This window comes from Pogoniulus pusillus, chromosome 6, assembly GCF_015220805.1.
Source record: "Pogoniulus pusillus isolate bPogPus1 chromosome 6, bPogPus1.pri, whole genome shotgun sequence".
NCBI lineage: Eukaryota > Metazoa > Chordata > Aves > Piciformes > Lybiidae > Pogoniulus > Pogoniulus pusillus.
Genome location: NC_087269.1, coordinates 17,788,988 through 17,807,636, shown reverse-complemented (window position 1 = coordinate 17,807,636; position 18,649 = coordinate 17,788,988). Strand labels below are relative to the sequence as shown.

The 18,649-nt window shown below is 44.2% G+C and overlaps 1 protein-coding gene across 1 annotated transcript in view; it reads right to left on the bottom strand.

Annotated features, from left to right (window-relative positions):
• The window catches only part of PLCE1 (phospholipase C epsilon 1), a 165,381-nt gene extending 164,076 nt beyond the window's left edge, over positions 1–1,305 (bottom strand). The window contains exon 1 of the mRNA XM_064144713.1: positions 1,130–1,305. The gene's annotated coding sequence lies outside the window, so the exon portion shown is untranslated. The remainder of the gene's footprint in view (positions 1–1,129) is intronic.
• Between the last annotated feature and the right edge of the window lie 17,344 nt (positions 1,306–18,649).

Sequence of the window (18,649 nt, the reverse complement as noted above, 5' to 3'; positions counted from 1 at the left end):
TTCTTAAACTACACAATGGTCACTGCTTTGCAGTAATAGCTAAGTGGCTTTGACATAATTGCCAGGCTCTCTGAGCCATTTTCAAATATGCAAAACATGTAAAACGTATAGGAATTAAATTTTTTGCAAACTTCTGTCTGACAAATACAACAGCAAGCCCAGTTCTGCTTCGGACACCGTAAAACACGAAGTTTGACTGTTTTCCTCGAAGTACAGCTGATCCTCCACCACTCTGCCTAGTTCTTACTCTTCCTTTATCAGAAGCCTCATTTGCAGCTACCTGTACAGGCTCTTCTCCGCATCACCTGTTCTGGTGGCATTCCAAAAGTGAGCAGCAGAACTGATATAAGAATTGCACCCAGCCACTTTGGTCCTGGTTCTACAAACACTTCAGTGAAGCTACTTCTCTAAGTGTTTGCAGGCTTAAGAGTCTTTGTAACTCAAATGCACTTCACCAAACAGGCCTAAGAGAAGTCTGGAGCTGGAAGGAATGCATTCACCCTTCCTGTACTGGGTACCAGGGCCTACAGCACCCACAAAGAGTGCCGAGAGCCCACATGAGGGGATCACCAAGACTAACTAGAAAGAGAGAATGCAACACCCCTGCTTACTACCAGAGTCTCCTTCCAACGGCGGGATCTCTGATGAGCTACATGGCTCATGACAGATTACAATTAACCAGACTTTAATGTAAAAACCCAATCCTGTTTGTACACTCAAAACTGGCAACAAGAGAACAGGGAAAGTGAAGCATGGATTTATAGCAACTCATAACATGTGGGGAAAGGGAAACCCACCCCAGTTTGCTTCTGCGTTGGGGATTTTCTCGAATTCCCCCAGAAGAAGGATGGGAGTCCCAAAGCAAAGGTCAGCCGGGGAGGGAGCAGGCAGCAGGGACACCAGGTCGTGCTGCAGGCGGCCCGGGACTGCGAAACATGGCCGAAAGCGCAGCCCCCTCCCGCTCCGGTGCACGGCCGCAGCGGGCAGCCCCTCGCGGCCCCCTCGCCGAGACCACGGGGTCTGAGATCGGGGGTGCCCAGGCCTTGCCCCAGTGTTCCCCCAAGCAAAACTCTGTCGGGAGCCCGGGAAAGAGCCCGGGAAAGCGGGCAGGAGTGAGCAGGGGACGCACCTTTCAGCGTCCCCCCAGCATCTTCTTCCTCTTGCTGCTTCTTCTCCTCCTCAGGCCGGCTGGTGACTCCAGCAGCAGCAGGGCCTCGGCGGTGGAGCGGTTTGCGGGACGGGGCCACCCCCGCCTCGCCAGCGCTCCACGGCCACCGCTGCCCGGAGCAGCGGAGCGAGCTAGCGAGGCGCCTACCTCGGCTGGCCGGGGGCGGGGGCTACAGGCACGCACCGCCCCGCCGGGCAGAAAAAAAGGGTGGGAGGTGCCGTGGGGCACTGCCGCCGGCTGACTCAGACCTGGAGCCAGTGCGCGGGGCCGCGGGGGCGCCGGGGCGCGTTCCCCTAAGACCGCCCCGCCTCGGCGACAGGCAGGGTCGGGGGATCCTCTCCCCAGTGGCTGCTCCCGGGACGGGTCGCTAGGGTCGTTCCTCACACACGAGGCAGGGGGTGCGGCCAGGCAGCCGCGGGCAGCTCTTACTCGCCCTGCCCCACGGCAGCCCCGCGCCCGCAGACACGGCGGCGAGGTGGGCGCGAGTGGCTGTGGAGTCATGAGTGCACACCCCGCAGCCGGCGCTAAGCTCCGGGCGGCGCTTTAACTACTTCACGTCCTACACGCTTGGCGGGTAGCTCTTGCGGCAGCGGTGCCCCTGAACACCACAAATTCAGCTGCTTCCTCCCTCACCGCCGCGGGTGTGCGTGTGACCGTTTCTGAAAGACCAGGCGGCAGCCGTTGATGGGATCGTCCAAGCCATAACGCCATCCCCCACCCCGGGCAGCGGCCAGTTGGCATTACCCACGGAAGAACTTTCTTGTGCCTCCTGCAAACGGGCAGTGTCGCCCGAGCGCCCCTGCCCCGCGCCTCCCCCCAGCAGTGGGAGCCGGTCCAGCGCCACAGCCGTTCGCGCTCGCCCTCTCAGGGAGGCCGGGGCGGGGGCGGGCCGGGCCGCGGGTGCCTCAGCGCATCGGAATGTCGGCGCGCCCCCCGCGCGACCCTCCACGTCCCCCCACCGCGGGTTCCGCAGCGCCGCAGGGTGCCGAGGGCGGCCCGCGGCAGCAGCGGCCCCATTGTGGAGAGGGTGGGGAAGCGCGACCCGCAGCCTCTGCCCGCTGCTGCCAGCCATTATCTCCGGGGAGGGAGAACCGAGCCACGGACGGGGAGGGAGAAGCACTTCACTGTTCCGTGGAGCTGAGCTGTGCATCTTCGCATGCGATCTGTGTGCCGTGCGGAGTACAGCAAGAAGAAAAATAGTCTCCTAAACTCTCACTCTAAGGGAAGCACTCTCACTTTTTAAACAGGCGAAAGTTGGCCATAGATAACATGGTTTTATTTAGGACGTTTTTACGTGAAGGGCACCGATTCTCACAACTAAGGTATGTGAGGACTGTGTCCCACTGCGGGGTTGTAAAACTTAATTTACTTCCCTCTTTTCCAATGTAAGGAAATCATCGTACTATTTTCTAAGGAAAAAACGAATTCCAGTGCTTCAAAGTCAGATTTATTACTGCGTACTCTACTACCTCTGTAGATGCTCTGCACCTCGCTGCAGTAATTATCTTCTGAGGATAACAGAATTGATGCCCTAGGGATAGTAATCCCAGCGGAGAGAGCCCAGTAGCACTTCAACACATAGATATAAAAAGTCGATGGAGTTACCCACTGAAAGTCAACATAATTTATGCATTTTTGAAAAAGTTTGCATTTTGGGTTTTTCTTTTACAAATTATGTCAGTGTTACATATAATGATTCACTTACTATTTCCTGACATTACATTTATTACCTGCTCTGACTTTTTCCATGGAAGCTTTTTTCAGTTTCTCTCCCCTTTTCCAGCTTTTTAAGAGTGCAGGAAAGCTATTATCACAGTATTCCAATGGAAAATACGTATACATTTTCCTCCACAACATGTTCACACTTGATTTTTTTCAGCTTTTTTTTTTCCCCCAGTTATTCCAACAATAAAAAGTATTCTGTACTAAAAATAAAGGGATATATTTACAGAATGGATTTTTTTGAGAAATCACCATATCCTTGACTCAGCAAAAGACTGAGATATGTATCTAACTTCAGGCACACATCAATGGGACAATTTAGCATACTGGGGCCAAATAATACGTTTAAGCAATTTGTTGCATTAGGAATCTCTTCCTGAGATCCAGGACCTAACCTGTAAATTGACGACTTGCATGTTTCACCAGCAGGCTAGAAGTTTATTCAGTAACAGTGAGAAATTTACAAAACTCTGAAAGTTTTAAGTTAGATACAATAGTGACAGGTGCTTTCTACCAAATGCTGTAGGAAATAAAAATTACAAAGATTACAAAGCTGCAGGACTGCTGATGTAGCTGCTGTCTTCTTAAAATGTATTTAGATAACTGATAGTTCAGAAACTGCATCCCTGAAAAGCATTGCAGACTGAGAACAAATTAAATATGAAGGAATAATGTGCCTAGATGTGTCTAAGAAATAGGTTGCATACAAATTACACATACATGGTTGAGACAAGCCATCTTCATTCCAACAGCAGTACATGGATCCTTTGGGATGCTGCAAGCGGATTCATTTGGGAAGAACCTGATTTCCTCAGTGACACACTGGAAAGCTGCCTGTTAGAATAGTTACCTGGGGAATCTGTTTGTCTCTGTAAACTGCAAGATACACTGGGTTTAGACCTCTCTTTCTGGCTGTACACACAACAGAAGTAACTCCCCTCAAGAAACCGACCCCGTCTTTCAAAGCTACTTTGTTTCCTAAGTGGGAGAAGTCTACAGGCATTCATTATCATCCACTTCCTCTGCAGGGGACTCCCATGCCTAAGTTTTGCAGAAGAGAGAATTTTGAGCTGCTAGATGACCTCAGCACTATACAGATTAAGAAACTATTTGTTACTGCACTGGACTTGACTCATAGATCATGATTTCTTTTTAAATTCTTGACCAAGCAGAAAGTGCTTTGAGAAAGCTTTAGTTTTCTCTCTCTTTGTACATCAGTGTCCATGGTGTTTTCACGAGAACTAGCTGCACATCGCACTGTAACCTACTCCATCAGGCTTGACGATATAGAAAGACAACACCACCAGCTCAAATTTACTGTATTGCACGGTTCACTGGCAACACAAAATGAGCATATAAACTCAGTGTGGATATTCAGATATGAAATTTCACTAATTTAGGATTCACAGAATCACAAAATTATAGGAGCTGAAAGGGACCTCTGGATCATCTAGTCCAAACCTTTGCTAAAGCAAATATGCCTACATCAGGTTGCAGAGTTGCAGAGAATCCACAATCTCTCTGGGCAGCAGTGCTCTGTCAGCCTCAAAGAAGTTTCTCCTTAAGTTCAAGTGAAACCTCCTGGGTGCTACTTTACACCCGTCGCCCCTTGTCCTTCTCCGGGGCACCGCTGAAAATAACCCAGACCCCTCCTCACGACCTCCATCTTTTAGATAATTTTATGCCTTTGTAAGGTTTCCTTTCAGTCTTCTCTTTCCCAGACTAAGGAGTCCCAGATCTCTCAGCCTTGATTCTATGCATAGTAATTATACACAGAGAAAAATATAGGACTATCAGAAAATACTGTGTCTTTTAGCGCCTACCAATCTTCTATCAACCATGTATTTTGGAGCTGGGGCTACAAAACTGATTTAGAGAACTTCAAAGTGATGCATAAATATTAAATTCCACACATTCCTGCAAGATGGCAAGTATTATTCATATTATACAGATGGGGAAACTGAAACAATATGAGCTTACTTGGGCAATTTTCCCAAAGTCAGGAAGAAAAAGTAGCTACAGAGGTAGGATCAGTAGTCACGAATACCTGGCCTTTTTTCTGCACTCAGTCTGAACTGTACATCACTTGCTTAAACCCTCCAGTGTCATGTACCAGGGAATAGTTTATCTTTAATCGTGGTATTCTATAGCAGTGTTTTAAAACAATTTACTCAACAAATTACATAAAACACTCAAAATATGCTTTTAATTTAAAAAAAATAGCCAAAAGGTTTTTCCTTGGGCTTGGCTCCAAAATTTACTCTTCATCTAGGACTAAAGAAAAGCACGCACGCTTGCGCACATGCAAACAGAAATTCTAAAAGAAAATTAGAAACACGTGAAAATAAGGCCTGAGAGTGTTTTCTCAGCTGCACTCTGCTTTCAGTGCAGCAAAATTTTAATGGATTTACTAAAGGATAGCATTTTTTCTGGTGAAGGCACACATAAACCTTAACTTTAATCAATTCCTCCCAACTGTTAGACCAATTTTCACTTTACACAAGAGCAGCCCATGAATGCAGGGTGGTGACTGCTCTGCCAGGGAAGCTCAGCTCTCTCCATAAAGCACATTTCTGTTCAAATCATCAGGTGATTCAGCCCTCTGAGAAGAGTCATTACAGAAAGACAGTTTCACCAAAGACGACCATTATCTTAGTAAAAGTTCACGTTTGAGACTATTTTATTGTATCACAGTATCACAGTATCACAGTATCACCAAGGTTGGAAGAGACCTCACAGATCATCAAGTCCAACCCTTGTAATTGATGAATAAATAATAATAGCCAGCACAATTTCTATACTGATTCAAAAGAATAAGCATATAGAAGAAAAAGTACCTGAATTTCAGAAATTGCTTTTAAATAATTAAGTCTGTAATGTTGGATTCTTGTTAAGCCTGCTATTCTATAAATCTTGCAGGGGCTTTGTAAATGCATTAAAGATTTAATGCCACTTTATGTGACACAAAGTCTGTTTTGCCCATCTGGCTACTACAAACACCAGCAATTCTGAAAGCCTAATGAACAAGCTTGCAGACCTTCTGACTTTTCAATTAGGAATTTAAAAAATAGATATAATACAATATCAATATGATAAAACAATCAATATCAAAACAATCAATATGATAAAGCAATCAAATATCAATATGATAAAACAATTTAGAGTTTTGGAACTGACATCAGCTGCTTGATTTTAATCAGTAAAGTCATCTTCCAATTAGTCTTTGGAAGGGATACAAAAGGTTTTGGAGTCAGCTTTAAAAAACCCACATACATTATTCTCACATATTTGTTAAGACAGAACATGTCTAATAAGGATAATTAATTATAAGTGTGGAATAATTGCATTATCACATTTTTGGCTATAAAAGGTTTAGTCTGACAAATTTCATCTTTTGATGGTGTAACTCCTGATGTAGGTCAAATTAAAGGAAGCCTTTTATGTCTCCAATCTATTTCCATCACATAACTTAGATATGTTTTTAATACTGATGTTTGCTACACCATTATTTAATTTTTTTTTTCTTTTTAAGTTGGAGACTATCTTAGAATACAGACCTTTAAAACACTGGGAGAATAATTCTTATTTACTTAATATTACAGTTCATGCACAACAGAAGTCACACAAAGTATTCATACTAATAAATGTACAAAGTTAATTAATTTAATAAAACTGAATACTATAACATAATTTTCTGTTAATCCTCCCTAAAAGCAGAACATGGAAAATCTATTAATGGATTAAGCTGTGAAAATCTTGGGGTCAAGAACAGTACTTAAATATCAGTGATATTGAAGTGGCAATAAAGACTGACATTCCAAATCAAATTATAGATCCAGAATGAAAATATCTTGAGAAATCTATTACTTTCTTTTAATCTCAGACTTAAAGTTCCTCAAATGCACAGTGAAGTCTTTATATAAAATGTGTTGTTTCTGGAATGAAATTACATGGTCCAACTAGGTTGGAATATTGTCTTGAGCATCTAAGCAATTAAGCTTAATTTATTTAAGAGTGTTAGATCTATCTTTGTATAATCCCATTAGCTGTTCAGGTGCACCTGACTAGTTCTGTTGAACAGTATTTTTTTTCTAGGCTTGTTTCTGCTCATTGATATTTTCAAGGAAGCTTTATCAAAAGACATTTCTTCTGTTACCACATAATTGTGCCCTCAGTTTGAATAACAAATTATTATTGTACTCAGGGATTCAGTTCCTCCACAGATCAACAGATGACCTGTCTTACCTATGCTCTGTCATCACTTTGTACAAGCAGCCAGAACAATGAGTTATTCATGTCCTGTGTTATCCCTAATATTCATGTCTAACTAAACAACAACCAGTCTACAAGGTCAATTTAATATTCAATTTCATGACTGGCAACCTGCCATAGTATACATTTGACTAAATTCAGGAACCAACATAAGAATTTGTTTAGGTAACTGACCAGAGCTGTTAAAGGCATAAGAAAATTCAAACATTTGTTTGTTTTTCTTTTAACAGAAGAAAAAGTTTTATGTCACCACCAGGGGCAATAATATCAGAAAACATGTAGTTGCAAAGAATGTTGGTATTCTGGCTCTTCCTATTGCTGAGATACTTCATTTCATGTTGAGTGATTTGAAGTACACCCTAATGTAAGTTTAACTGGAAATACTGTAGTGTTTTCCTGTGAAGTTTGTAAAGAAATGTTCCTTTGCACAAATATCATAGAATCATAGAATCATAGAATCATAGAATCAACCAGGTTGGAAGAGACCTCCAAGATCATCCAGTCCAACCTATCACCCAGCCCTAACCAGTCAACTAGACCATGGCACCAAGTGCCTCATCCAGGCTTTTCTTGAAGACCCCCAGGGACGGTGCCTCCACCACCTCCCTGGACAGCCCATTCCAATGGGAAATCACTCTCTCTGGGAAGAACTTCTTCCTAATATCCAGCCTATACCTACCCTGGCACAACTTGAGACTGTGTCCCCTTGTTCTATTGCTGGTTGCCTGGGAGAAGAGGCCACCCCCCACCTGGCTACAATGCCCCTTCAGGTAGTTGTAGACAGCAATAAGATCACTCCTGAGCCTCCTCTTCTCGAGGCTAAACAGGCCCAGCTCCCTCAACCTCTCCTCATAGGATTTGTGCTCCAGGCCCCTCACCAGCTTTGTTGCCCTTCTCTGGACATGTTCCAGCACCTCAACATCTTTCTTGAATTGAGGGGCCCAGAACTGGACACAGTACTCAAGGTGTGGCCTGACCAGTGCTGAGTACAGGGGAAGAATAACCTCCCTTGTCCTACTGGCCACACTGTTCCTGATGCAGGCCAGGATGCCATTGGCTCTCTTGGCCACCTGGGCACACTGCTGGCTCATCTTCAGCTTACTATCTATCAGTACTCCCAGGTCCCTTTCCTCCTGGCTGCTCTCCAGTCACTCAGTCCTCAGCCTATAGCGCTGCTTGGGGTTGTTGTGGCCAAAGTGCACACATGCACACCAAGAGATTTAATTACTAAAACCATGGAGGATCTGGGAAGGGAAATGCATACATTTGGCAAAAATCTTCCGCTATGCTGCTCTTTTAGGCCTTTGTTCTGCTATTTTGATATTAGTGTAATTTGTCTTCTGTGCAACAGAAAACATGTTTTCTTACTACGTGTGCTAGTTTGAAGCAGAGGAGAATGTTTTGGTGAGAAGAACTAGATCATAGGCTGTGAAAGGAAAACAGTGGTGATGTCTACTTCCCTCAGAGTCTTGCTGAAGAAGAAACAAAAACATTAGATAACACTCTTGCCATTTTTGTCACACTCTGCCTCAGGCTGCTGGCTGAGCAACGTCGTACTCCCTAACCTCACCTGCCACTCACCTTTGCTTCTTAACCTCTTGGCTGAACCTCTATTCTTCTTCAGGACTGGGGTAAGGTTGAGAGGGGCAGGGGGAAGGTGCAGGGGTGGTTGAGAGCCCCTCCTGGGGACTCAGGTTTCTGGGAGGGGAGTTGTGTTTCTGTATTACTTTTACCTTGTATATTTCTGTATATAAATGTATATACTGTAAATATCACAGTATCACAGTATCACAGTATTATCAGGGTTGGAAGAGACCTCATAGATCATCAAGTCCAACCCTTTACCACAGAGCTCAAGGCTAGACCATGGCACCAAGTGCCACGTCCAATCTTGCCTTGAACAGCCCCAGGGATGACGACTCCACCACCTCCCCGGGCAGCCCAGTCCAGTGTCCAATGACTCTCTCAGTGAAGAACTTTCTCCTCACCTCCAGCCTAAATCTCCCCTGGTGTAGCTTGAGGCTGTGTCCTCTCGTTCTGGTGCTGGCCACCTAAGAGAAGAAAGCAACCTCCTCCTGGCCACAACCACCCCTCAGGTAGTATATTCTGCTGAGGTGTATATAATAAGCTTCATTCAATTTCCAGAGCTGGCTGAGTCTAGTCTGGGTGATTTCCAAAGTGGGGGTGGGGGGGTGGTGGTGGTGAGTAACACCCAAACCACATCATGTTGGTAATGACTTCTTATATTAACAGAGTAGAAGATATCTTACAACATATTGTACTTGTGTAGTGTCTTGCCACTTGCACATTTAATTCTGCCTGTATATTGTGCTAGCTGTAAATAAATAGCTTCATTTATATTCCCAGAGCTGGCTGAGACTAGTCTGGGTGATTTCTAAAGTGGGGGAGGGGGGGGGCGGGGGGGGGGGGCGGGTAACACCCAAACCATCACACTGCAGCAAATAAGGCTATTTTACGTGTTATTGCACATATATACAAAGTTTAATGTCCACAGGCATTTTAGTTTATGCTACTTCTGTAGATATTGTTGAAGGCTATGCCTTAAATGAAAGATGAACAGCCCAAGACTAAGATTAATCTTGAATGAAAATTTTAATGCTTGAAATAAGCAAATCCTACCTCCTACTGCTATACAGTTGTAGCATCAAAAGGCGACTTTTTTATGTGTGTGTAATACATGACCTCCTACGAATCCATAGTATCACAACATAATTACATTTTGCAGAAATTGACATCTGTTTCAAAGCACAGACCTGGGTATAATTTGCTTGCAGAGTCTGGAGTTAGTTTCTTCTCACAGGTAGTTGGAGACAGAACAAGGGGAGATGGCCTCAAGCCGTGACTGAGTAGGATTAGATTGCATATTAGGAAAAAGTTTTTCATGGAGAGAGTGGTCAGGCACTGGAATGAGCTGCCCAGGGAGGTGACGGAGTCACCCACCCTGGATGTTTTTAAGGGTTGTTTGGATGTGGTACTTAGGGATATGGTTTAAGATGAATCTTGTAGAGGTTGGACTTGGTGATCCTGAGGGTCTTTTCTAACTGGGATGCTTCTGTGATTCTTCCAAGGCTACTTGAGAAGAGGGACTTTATAAACTTTCTAAAACAAACCTCAGTGTAATTAAGTTACTGCTAGCTTTTCAATAAAAACTTAAGTTGCTGGAATTACTAATGCATAAAGGGTGCAGAACAGACAGAAGTTTTGTATAGTGCTGGCATACAAGTCAACTCAAAGTTGGCATCATTCTGAAATCCGGTATTTAGGAAGTGGTTTTTACACTCTAACACTGGGACATTAGGTCTTATATGATAAAGTCAAAAGATAAATGAGTTAGATAAGGGTTTATGTAATTCTTATGAATTAGGGTATAGTCAAAATAAAAATAACTGGCAAGTTTTGCTGTTCTATCTAGTAAAGCTGTGGTTTGTAATTCACCTACTCTGAATGTATTTATCATTTGTTTATTTCATATTTATGATTATCTCCTACCTTATGCAAGCATTTGCAAGAAGAGATCTTCCCATGCTGATGGAAGACCTTACATGTAACACACTTTAACCTGCTACTAATGCCAGTAATTGGCTGAAGGATGCATTTGCTTTGGGGCAGTGGATGTGTTTGCAAATGAGAGCACTTAAAAATCAGCACTCAAAACTTTCATGGCTGTTTGGCAAACTAATATGCCAGAAAAAGTAACAATACAGAGATTTCCATGATTGTTATCAAAACAGTGTTTAGAAAGGGGAAAGGATGTATACTGACATACTGAGGAGGAGCAGCTGATTAAATCCAAAGAAGACATCAAAGCAAGAGTATCATTCATAGGGCTAGATTAGTCTTCAGTCTTCTCTGGGCAATTTGTGGACTATGTTTTACAAAGAGTTAATTTATGCTGGAAGCCTCAATCCCACATCACATAACACAAGAGGCAATTTCAGCCTTATCACTCTTGCATTTGGGGATCCCTCATTTCTACTGTGGATGAATGGATTCCAAATAGAAAGCACAACTTGGACAATGTTCAGGAAACGCAGACAGTTTTGGTTATGCACCACAGTGTTTAAAGGAGCCTGGCCCCTCATGTGTCTTTTTCAAATTTAGTTCATCGATGTTTTTCTCATTACAACCTATTGAACCAAAGTAGATTCCAATGTGTATTTGAAATGTACGTTTATTGAACCTGGCAAAAATAAAACTGAATCAATTTTATAAAGAAGACAGATGATTGAACTATTCAGTTATTCCAATGCATAACCAATTGCCATTAGTTGGAGTTGTTTTGCCAGCTTTGATTAGCATTTGCTTGTGCCCAGGTGGCCAAGAGAGCCAGTGGCATCCTGGCCTGCATCAGGAATGGTGTGGTCAGCAGGAGCAGGGAGGTCATTCTGCCCCTGTACTCTGCACTGGTTAGACCACACCTTGAGTACTGTGTTCAGTTCTGGGCCCCCCAGTTTAAAAGGGACGTTGAGATGCTTGAGCGTGTCCAGAGAAGGGCGACGAGGCTGGTGAGAGGCCTTGAGCACAGCCCTACGAGGAGAGGCTGAGGGAGCTGGGATTGTTTAGCCTGGAGAAGAGGAGGCTCAGGGGTGACCTTATTGCTGTCTACAACTACCTGAGGGGTGGTTGTGGCCAGGAGGAGGTTGCTCTCTTCTCTCAGGTGGCCAGCACCAGAACAAGAGGACACAGCCTCAAGCTAGGCCAGGGGAAATTTAGGCTCGAGGTGAGGAGAAAGTTCTTCACTGAGAGAGTCATTGGACACTGGAATGGGCTGCCCGGGGAGGTGGTGGAGTCGCCGTCCCTGGGGCAGTTCAAGGCAAGGTTGGACGTGGCACTTGGTGCCATGGTCTAGCCTTGAGCTCTGTGGTAAAGGGTTGGACTTGATGATCTATGAGATCTCTTCCAACCTTGGTGATACTGTGATACTGTGAATTCTGGACATGTAACAGAAAAGCCCAAAGCAACTAAACAAACAAACAAACAAAAAAAGCTGAAAAATGAGCATCTGACAATTTATGTGCTGAAGGATCCATTTTTCCCATCAGTGATGGAAGATTAAATTCTGTCATTTTACATCTAAAAGTAATCAATTTTTCAGATTAAATTCCTTTGTCATTATGTTGTCTTTGGCTGTCACAATGCTTGTCTATGTGCTGTTTGTCATAGCAACATATAGTTACACTACCAGCAGCATTCGACAAATACATAAATTCAACATCATTTCTTGGATACTTAGGGACACAAAAGATGCCTGTGATTTTACCACATCATCTTTCTTTTTAGAAATGCTAAGGACAGAATGAAAAGTAATGAGCATATCGCTCTAAACAGTAGGTGCATGAAAAGGAACTAAGTCCATTATCTGCCCAAATTCTTCTAAATGGACATGAATAATACTTCACACTGAATAGTAATTCACTGCAGTTCTAAGGTAGCATTACACCAAGAAGTCAATTGGAAAGAAAAATCAACTGAGAAAAATCTTTTGGCATTGCAATTGTACCTGTTTTAGCCTGGTGGGCACTGCAGTGCTCCACTGGAATCTATATAAAGGTAAGTAAATAACCTGCTGTTTTCTACAAAGTCAGGCTGATTAGGTGTTGAAAATCTACGAGTATGGGGATACTTGTGACTAATCTCAACACTTGTTCAGAAATGAGTATATATGAACAGGACTTTCCATGAAAGTGGCCAGACAATCAGACTGCAAAAAGGGTAGTCACTACTCTGCTCTTTACTCATGAAAGTTAAAAAAAGACATGAACTTTGCAGTATCTGTTATAGCCTCCTCCTTCAACAGAGAACATTATTAAATTTACTGTAAATTCTAAAGATATGTGTTTTACAATCAATGTGTAAAAATCTAGTACTAAATATCTGAAGCAAAATACCTTGCCTTATTCCATCAAGTGGCACATCAGAGCACAGAGTATCACAGCTAGTCCTGACCAACTCAATTTTGTGTAACCTTAACAGAATCTTAGTAAAATGGTCTTTATTTTATAATGAAACCAAAATAAACTTCAGCTTCTGTTTTATATGCCAAGTGAGATTCTTTGCAGCAATTTCATCAACATCTGCTCTGCAGCTTTCAGGTTTATAAAAGCAGTATCTACCAATTTCATAGAATCATAGAATCAACCAGGTTGGAAGAGACCTCCAAGATCATCCAGTCCAACCTAGCACCCAGCCTTAACCAATCAACTAGACCATGGCACTAAGTGCCTCATCCAGTCTTTTCTTGAAGACCCCCAGGGACGGTGCCTCCACCACCTCCCTGGGCAGCCCATTCCAATGGGAAAACACTCTCTCTGTGAAGAACTTCTTCCTAATATCCAGCCTATACCTACCCTGGCACAACTTGAGACTGTGTCCCCTTCTTTTCATCAGAACATTAGTGTGCTGTGCTTTCTAGACATGTTGGTACACTTTGACACTGAGGCATTGATTACAAGTTGGAATCACATACTCAGGTTAAGAAAACCAGTACATGGTTATGAGGCATCTAATATTGAAAATCCCAAACAACCTGTCGAAATGTTGCTCAGTGTGTGGCATCTTACCAATTTAAGAACACTGAAAATTATCAAAAACTTGTAAGGCTAAAGTTGAGTGGTAAATATTAGAACTAAATACAAGCACAAATAGATTCTAAATTAATAACCTAAGGTTATGCATAGAAGTTGCCATGCAAATTGTGTCAGTAAAACCACATTGTTTAGGGATGGGGCTAGCATGGGAAGAGCTTGATGCAGGCAGTTGGAGAGTGTGTTATCCATGTCATTGGCTCTCCACTAATCAGCATTTGAGAGTGCAGGAAGCATAAGGTGGATGATTTTCAAATCATATTAATCTTCACAAGATGCAGGATTAGAAGCATTTTCCCTTGTCCTGAACAATCTCTAGTGCTGTACTCCCTTGATTGTGTCCTGTCACTGCACATCTAATAATCCTGTCCCCTTGAGGGTATAAGCATAGTAATTGTCCTCAAGTCCCATATGCTGGCCAGACCCCTCCCACAGGGAAGTCTGCTGCCTCCCTGGGGCCCGCTGCCTACTGTGGTGCAGCTTTCTGATTACTATCCCTTGTTAGTTATCCAGGTGAGAAATGCTGAGGTTGATAACAGAGGGCTAAAACTGTCAAAAGGGACTTCAAGGCACTGGGAAAAATGAGCGAGCAGGGGCACAGGTAGTCACAGTATCATCAGGGTTGGAAAAGACCTCACAGATCATCAAGTCCTTTCATCTATAGCCTTAGTCACAGGTTGGAATGCAGAGAGGAACAGGAAATTGTACTTGAGTAACAAGTGGCTCAGGGGCTGGTGCCACCAACAAAAGTGTGGATTCTTTCATCTTGGGGAACTTCATATGGCCCCAGGTCTGCAGCAACAGGTGGGGTACGGCTGATTCAGAGGGGGAGAAGGAGCCTGGCACATGAGCTGGCTGGGCTTGTTGAGAGAGCTTTAAACTAGAATGGAACGGGGAGGGTGTTAAACATGGCAGCATTAGAGACAAACCGAAGGAGGCTGAGGGTGGTAGGCCAGAGATAGGGGTAAAACCAGCAGCCCAGCTGAAGTGTATGTACACTAATGCATGCAGCATGGGTAACAAACAAGAGGAGCTGGAAGCCTTGGTGCAGGAGGAAAAGTACGATGCTGTTGCCATCACAGAAGTGTGGTGAGATGACTCGCACAATTGGAGTGCTGAAGTGGCAGATGGAGTCAGGGACCAGTATGGTCCCCCTCTAATCCATGAGGAAGAAGTAAGGGACCTGCTGAGACACTTGGATCCTCACAAGTCCATGGGACCGGATGGGATCCATCCTAGGGTGCTGAGAGAGCTGGCAGCTGAGCTGGCCAAGCCACTTTCCATCATTTATCAGCAGTCCTGGCTCACTGGAGAGGTTCCTGAAGACTGGAAGCTGGCCAATGTGATGCCCATCCACAAGAAGGGTCGTAAGGAGGTGCCAGAAAACTACAGACCTGTCAGCTTGACCTCAGTGCCAGGCAAGGTGATGGAACAGGTCATCTTGAGTGCCATCACAAAGCACCTACAGGATGGCCAAGGGATCCAGCCCAGCCAGCATGGGTTTAGGAAGGGCAGGTCCTGTCTCACCAACCTGATCTCCTTTTATGATCAGGTTACCTGCCTGGTGAATGTGGGGAAGGCTGTGGATGTAGTCTACTTGGACTTCAGCAAAGCCTTTGACACTGTCTGCCACAAAAAGCTCCTGGCAAAACTGGCAGCTCATGGCTTGGACAGATTCACTCTGAAATGGGTCAAGAACTGGCTGGATGGCAGAGCCCAGAGAGTGGTGGTGAATGGTGCCACATCCAGTTGGCAGCTGTCACCAGTGGTGTTCCCCAAGGATCAGTGCTGGGCCCAGTCCTGTTCAATATCTTTATTGATGACCTGGATGAGGGGATTGAGTCCAGCATCAGTAAGTTTGCAGCTGACACCAAGCTAGGAGCAGGTGTTGATCTGTTGGAAGGTAGGAAAGCCCTGCAGAGGCACCTGGACAGGCTGGATGGGTGGGCAGAGGCCAATGGGATGAGATTTAACAAGGCCAAGTGCAGGGTTCTGCACTTTGGCCACAACAACCCCAAGCAGCACTACAGGCTGGGGACTGAGTGGCTTGAGAGCAGCCAGGAGGAAAGGGACCTGGGGGTACTGATAGATAGTAGGCTAAAGATGAGCCAGCAGTGTGCCCAGGTGGCCAAGAGAGCATCCTGGGCTGCATCAGGAACAGTGTGGCCAGCAGGACAAGGGAGGTTATTCTTCCCCTGTACTCAGCACTGGTCAGGCCACACCTTCAGGACTGTGTCCAGTTCTGGGCCCCTCAATTCAAGAGAGATGTTGAGGTGCTGGAATGTGTCCAGAGAAGGGCAACAAAGCTGGTGAGGGGCCTGGAGCACAAATCCTATGAGGAGAGGCTAAGGGAGCTGGGCTTGTTTAGCCTGGAGAAGAGGAGGCTCAGAGGGGGCCTCACTGCTGTCTACAACTACCTGAAGGGAGGTTGTAGCCAGGTGGGGGTTGGTCTCTTCTCCCAGGCAACCAGCAACAGTCTCAAGTTGTGCTGGGGGAAGTATAGGCTGGATGTGAGGAGGAAGTTCTTCCCAGAGAGAGTGATTGGCATTGGAATGGGCTGCCCAGGGAGGTGGTGGAGTCACTGTAGCTGGGGGTGTTGAAGCAAAGCCTGGATGAGGCACTTAGTGCCATGGTCTAGTTGACTGGATAGGGCTGGGGGATAGGTTGGACTGGATGATCTTGGAGGTCTCTTCCAACCTGGTTGATTCTATGATTCCACATCTGGCATATGACAGTTTAAGCATGGCTGAGAAACTGAAGGTAGCCACTCTTCTTCATAGCAAATTGTATATAAGCATGGTATGAGCTACAGAAAAATTAGGGTCCCTAAAATACTGAAAAACCTCAAGAGAATTTGCAGTTTTAAAAAGTGCAGTGTAATCCTCCATTCTTCCAACTGCAAGTTCCTAATGTGCTAAAACCATTTTCATGGGAGAAATGAAATGTGAAATGCTTTTTCATCAATGATCTACCTGGAACATATTTGTAAGTTTTTGTATGAAAATCTGTTTTCTCACAAAAATTGTTCAGTCAAGACTGCAAACAAACTTTTGTAATCCTGGAATGGAAAGACCTAAAAGGCCTCTAGAAAATTTAGAAGAGCTGAACCAAGTGGGCAAGTAAATTTCTCCTGAGGAAAACACTGTGTGTTTGTTGATCGAAACTCTGACAACCTTGAGAGCTACAGGCACTACATGAAAACCATGGTATCCAGGTTTCAATAAAGGCACGTGAGAGAAAGAATATTGTGGGTTTAATGCTGGGTTTCCATTTTTTTCCATGCTGACCCTGGAATACCAGTTGTAATCTGTAGCAAGCAACACACTCTCAAGGGTATTCTTATATAATCAGCAGAAAACAAACTGTTCCCTCTCTTCCTTGAATCTGTACCCAAATCACACTTACAGGGTTCATCAGGACAGTTTTGCTACAGATTACTTGATTGATTGCCAGTGAAAGCACAAAGATTTCCCCCCTCATCTTTCCTTTCCCTTTTCTCTTCTCACCCTTTCTCCATACACCACCCCACCCTGATCCCCAAGTAAGTGCAAAGTACTAGAGACTTCTCTAAAGCCAAGTCAAGATTATTTCTGATAAATATTTACATTAAAATTTACAAGTTCAGCTGATGCAGGAAATACAGTTAAGTTTACATAGGCATTAAAAAAAAATATGTGCAGTTCACACCTTCCTTCCCTGAAAATATAGCACATCCTACCTGTGCTGATAACATCATCAATTGAAATTAGCCACCTTTCTTACAGATTAAGAACTAATGAACTGCAAAGGAAATACAGCTACATGTTTCTGGCAGTAAAGTAGAATAGTGATGTGAATCATGTGTGTAAACCAGGCTTTTGGGGTAGAAAAGGCTACCTTGCTATTTGTAGTCCTCCTATAGGAGACTTCAGATTGTTGTATTTCTGTATCACACTCCACATTTTGCCATATGGCAAGAGTAAAGAATGCCTGCTAAGTGTTTTTGTATGTACTTCCTACATATGTTACTACAAATAATAGAACAGATAAGAATGATGTTTAAGGAAGAAATTACAGTATCACAGTATCATCAGGGTTGGAAGAGACCTCACAGATCATCAAGTCCACCCCTTTACCACAGAGCTCAAGGCTAGACCATGGCACCAAGTGCCACGTCCAATCCTGCCTTGAACAGCTCCAGGGAGGCAACTCCACCACCTCCCCGGGCAGCCCATTCCAGTGTCCAATGACTCTCTCAGGGAAGAACTTTCTCCTCACTTCGAGCCTAAATTTCCCCTGGCGTAGCTTGAGGCTGTGTTCTCTCGTTCTGGTGCTGGCCACCTGAGAGAAGAGAGCAACCTCCTCCTGGCCACAACCACCCTTCAGGTAGTTGTAGACAGCAATAAGGTCACCCCTGAGCCTCCTCTTCTCCAGGCTAACCAATCCCAGCTCCCTCAGCCTCACACATCTATTACGAAGCATTGGTTAGCACAAAATATTTCTGGTAAAGTTAAAAAACTGACATAAACAAAATGACATTTCTAAAAGCATCCAGCTTTTCCCTTCAATTCCTGATCAAAACTCAATAGTGCCCTAACAGTTTTTATGGTAACATAAAGGCATATTTGTTTTAAGAAAAAGATAACAAGTGGGAAAGTAGAAAGTACCTATCTCATTAACAGTACACTTCATATGAGATAAAATGGATTTGCCAGATAGCCTACCCATGTCATACTAAAAAGGTTTTTCTCTCCTATAACATTGCCTAACACCACCTACCAGTGGCAGCTAACATCAGCAAAACAAAACCCTATACCAAATGTTCCAGTGGAAAGCAGCTTGATGAGTACTTTTTCTATGTCACTGTAGTAATTAAATCTATCACCTCCTCCCTTTCTAATAT